This window comes from Penaeus vannamei, chromosome 5 (assembly GCF_042767895.1).
Source record: "Penaeus vannamei isolate JL-2024 chromosome 5, ASM4276789v1, whole genome shotgun sequence".
Lineage (NCBI taxonomy): Eukaryota > Metazoa > Arthropoda > Malacostraca > Decapoda > Penaeidae > Penaeus > Penaeus vannamei.
In genome coordinates, this window is record NC_091553.1 from 11374649 (window position 1) to 11379648 (window position 5000).

The following is a 5000-nucleotide window of genomic DNA, read 5'->3' on the forward strand; positions in this document are numbered from 1 at the left end:
TTTATTATTTTTTTTTTTTCTTTTCTTTATTTGGATTTCCTTTATTAATATGTATGTATGTATATTTTTACCCTGCTGGCACTGGGAATGCTTATATACATACACTGCTCTACCATTTTGTTTTTATATTTGATTTTTTTTTTCCTTTAGTTTCTTTTTTCTTTATCACATAAATGCTCAGTAACCAAGGAGTTATTTACTAGGCTAACCTAAAGGATTTTTCTGTTTGCTTTTTTGATTAGCATTATTGCTACTAACACAATGATTATTGTATTAGTAGTAATTACAAAAGTAATACTGGTAATAGTAATCCTAATAAAGATAATAATGATAATATGATAGTAATAGTAATAATGGTAATCCTAATAAAATAATAATATTAATCACAATATAAGAACTAATAATGTTAATGATAGTAATGATGGTGATAATGATAGTGACAATAGTCATAGTGATGATAAGGATAGTCATGACAGTGGTAATGATAGTTGAATAAAGAATTGATAGTTGGCCAGTTTGTTTAAATTTTGCGAGGCATGACCTAATAAATATTCATCTATACAGACATGCATATACTCAGTAATAAATGCATATTTGTTTATCTATATGGTAGATATACACATATTTATATATCTATTTAACTGCTATGCAATTCTAGATTGATAGATATGTGTTTATTTCTGTGTATGTGCACGTCTGTTTAATGAACATGCTTTGGGTCGGGCCTTGCACAATTTTAACAAACTGGTCATAGTAAGAGAAATGAAAGCTTTTTCTTTAAAAATTCAAGGAAAGTGGTTTAGAGGTGAGGTCAGGTAGACCTAGTAATTGACCCTTTAGTGAATAAATGTATATAAAACAAAACTTTAGTGGCAAGTGCATGTTCCTGGCATCAATGGGCCAAAGGTAGCATATGCAAAATATATTCATGTGAAAATATTTCTGAAGGTAATCTATATTTTTTAAGGCTATTCCAAACACTACCAGATTTGTTAATCTGATACTGCATAGATCTTATTCAAAGGAAATTAGACTCTTTATAAGATATACTATCTACTTACTAATAGTAAAGGAAGGAAGGGTCAAGATAATGATTTTATTAAAATAAGAAAAGAAAATTGTATAATTTAGAACAAGAGATATAAAAGTAAGTCTGATGATAATAGAGTGAAGGGAATGATTCAAATCACTAATGAAGACCTGCCTATCTAGAGGTGTTCTTTTGTTAGTTTAAAATTTATTTTATAACATAATCATCTATATAATGATATTAATCCTCTCTGTCTCACTGATATGAACATGTCGATGATTGTTATTGTTAAAGGTTTTAAACTAGGGAAATATTTAAATCAACAAAACCTTAAATGTAAAGTTTGACACGTTGCATATGTTGGAGAATTTAAACAAGTTGTTTTTTGTTTATTTAAGCTTGGTATTCAGTATGTATATATTTTCTGTGCGGCTACAAAATCGGTGCGTGGGGCCGGTCTGAAATCTGCCCACATGCCGGCCACAGCCTGCGACGTATTCGGAGCGCAAGCTCCAATTCAGTGTGATACTGGTGGGACGCCCGGCGGTTTATTTTTCCCGGTGGCTCATATATGAGACACCCATCGTAAATGGATGAAGGGAATTGTCTTTTTTTCTTTTGTTAATTTTGATGAACATTACATCCTTTTATTTAGACCCTAATGCAATCTCTGATATATATATATATATATTTTTTATCACCCAAAAAATTTGAGTTGTAGACTAAAGTAGAAAAAAAAAATACACAGGCATTCTGATTAATTTATTGAACAGATTCATCCAAAATGTGGGGAATGTAAGATTTTTTTTTATTTTTTTATTTTTTATTTTTTTTTTTATTTTTTTTTTTTTTTGACTTTATTTGGGGAGACTAGTTTACCTAGATTACTATTAAATGTCAAATTTTTTTATGTCCACCTTAAAAAGGGCTTTTTTATATATATTACTTTACAAGAAGCACATGAAAAAAGGATAAAACTAATCGCATCATGCAATAGATCTAATATTCAGCTACAACATGAGCCATAATACATTTATTTCGGACTAAAAATGCGTGTGCTGCTCATAAATATTTAATGTATGGAAATACCTTAATTTTTATCCTCTTATTTATTACAGTTCTGTATGATGTAATCATCCCTTATATCCCTTTATTATTGCTCCATTGTGCTTCTCCAACATATACTGTTCTTAAATATCATTCATTCTCCATGCTAGCAAATATCACACTCTCAGGCGAGGAAACGAGAAAAGGGGCTTTGTGCACATGTTCTTGAGGCATGGGCCTTTTGATTCAATGGGATGAAATTCCCACCTTTCATACCAACACTCCCGTGAAATTTAGATATACACATACAGGGTGGTGTAAAACTATATATATATATGATATATAAGTATATATAAATAATTGTGTATTCCATGTTTATACATAGTGTAACCTGTTTGTCACATGCTATTTTAAAAATAGCGTTTGAGCAGTAAAAATTTGAGGGTAGATTTACAGACCTTGAGACAATGTTGAAATGCATATAACTCAAAATTGGCAAGGTGGAAGACCTTGTCCAAAAAACTTGGTAGATGATCCCCTTAAGTCATGATCTTCTACTGTAATCATGATGTCCTATGCCATGGTAAAATGGGATAAATAAGCAATGTTTGTTTTTGATATACATCATGTACCTTGCAACATGAGGAATAGTATGAAGAAAAAATATGAGTATTTTGTTGGAATGGTTTGGTTTAAAAAGCATTGGAAATTTTGAAATGGCAGTGAATAGTTGCTTGGTTATTTCACTTTTAATATACCTATGACTGAGAAAGTCAGTCTTTCTCTCTATCTCTTTATCCCTCTTTTTTCTTTCTTTCTTTCTTTCTTTTTGCCATAGATTATTCAGATGAAAAGAATGCCACCATGACATTCAGATTCCAAGATCATGTTTAATATTGGGAGTGGCAAATGATAAGGGAAGAGCAACAATTCCAACCCAGGGATTCTTCTTAGCTTGAGAGGATTTGGGCATGAATCAAGACCCTGTGTGGTGGTAGTAATTGAATAAGAGAATCAAAAGAATGTGTTGGTGAATGCAGCTGCTTATTCTATGAATCTAACAAGTCTGCTGGATTGAATATGTGAAATTGTTGTTAGGAAAAAAGTTTGGGAATACTTTCATATCATCAGACTAACAAAGCCCTATCATTATACAAGATGTTAATATGTTCTGCCAAATATACACATGTTAACTTCATTCATACCAAGTATAGCATATACCTGTTGGAAAACCCAAAACTATAATTGCATTACAGAATTTTTGGATTATGAGGGTTTGTTTCATGTATTATCTAAAGGGGAAAAAAAAAAGAAAAAAAAAAGTATTTATATTTATGAATTTATATGCACACCAGCACTGCAAGTGGTTACAGATCTAGATTTATTAATTTGGCACAACATATAGTTAGCATGATAAGTAACACTTATTTGCAAGCCCCAACACTGCAAATAAAGGGGAATTGTTAACCTATGTTACAGGGACTCAAAAGCATTCTGGCTGATTTTCAGAATTTTTAAAGAAAACAGCCTGTTTATAACAGGTACAGTTTTTTACAATCAGAATACAACTAATCAAATTTTTACTCACGAAGATGAGCTTAGACCAGCATAACATGTTAAATACAACTGGGTACCAGCGTGAGTAGTGCTGCTACTGCTTAAGCTTTTGCAGTTTTGTACTTTTTGTACATTGTTGCTACTGTTTGTGTTTGTTGAGTGGTAATTGTTGTGTTTTTTTGAATTTTAGTGATTTATTAGCAACAGATATGAGTAGAATATAAAATTTAAAATGATAATTGTCAGTACAAGTTTAAGTGGCCATAGATATTGAGTGTAAAAGCCTGCATGAGAGAAAATTTTATTTTAAAGTGTGAAAATAGCTGTTTAAAATTGTGATTAAAGTTTCCTTTACCTGCATGTAAGAGTGAGTTTAGTGCTTGGAAAATGTTCCTGAATTATGAAGGGCTTAAATGGTCTTCATTTTCATGAACAACTAAACCCATTTGACTAGGCAAATCTTGAACTTTTATTTGTGAAATTAATTTATTTGCTTTTCCTTTTTTCTTTTCATGGGTCTAAAATAATTATTTGGTGTTAGTATAAAAGATTGCATAGAATGCTGTATGATTTATTTTGAAATATATGGTATAATACATGTGATTTTGCTTAGTGCTGAACTTGTTTCTGCTTTTAATGTGCTTAAATTTTGTTATGTAGCATATATGTGTTTTCTTGATGCATGCTGTATTATAGCAATTTGGTTTTCTTACATACACATGTTTTACTGGAATTCATATTTTACTGTATTTTGATTTTCTTTCTTGACTTATATTAAATTACGTAGGGAAAGCATGCATTTGATAGTCTATATTATAGACACACACTCATTCACTTGCTCACTCATTTTCTCATATTCCCACCTACACCCATCTTTCATGCACATGCACACATGCACACCCACTCACTCACTAACTCATTCACTCTCAGTCTCCCTCTCCCTCTCACTCTCACTCACTCACTCACTCACTCACTCACTCACTCACTCACTCACTCACACACTCACTCACTCATTTACTCATTCACTCTCTCTCTCTCTCTCTCTCTCTCTCACACACTCTCTCTCTCTCTCTCTCTCTCTCTCTCTCTCTCTCTCTCTCTCTCTCTCTCTCTCTCTCTCTCTCTCTCTCTCTCTCTCTCTCTCTCTCTCTCTCTCTCTCTCTCTCTCTCCCCCCCCCTCTCTCTCCCCCCCTCTCTCCCCCCCTCTCTCTCCCCCCCCCCTCTCTCTCCCCCTCTCTCTCCCCTCCCTCCCTCTCCCTCCCTCCCCCTCATTTGTTTGTATCAAGTGCAGTTCTAGCATACATAAGTATAATCACATACAGATAAACCAAGCATAGGAATATATTGGTTGCATAAGTATGTTCGT

General features: G+C 32.7%; 1 protein-coding gene across 2 annotated transcripts in view; it reads left to right on the forward strand.

Moving 5' to 3' along the window:
• Positions 1-5000, forward strand: part of alphaCOP (coatomer subunit alpha) — a 58990-nt gene that overhangs the window by 35071 nt on the left and 18919 nt on the right. The gene's annotated exons all lie outside the window — the stretch shown is intronic.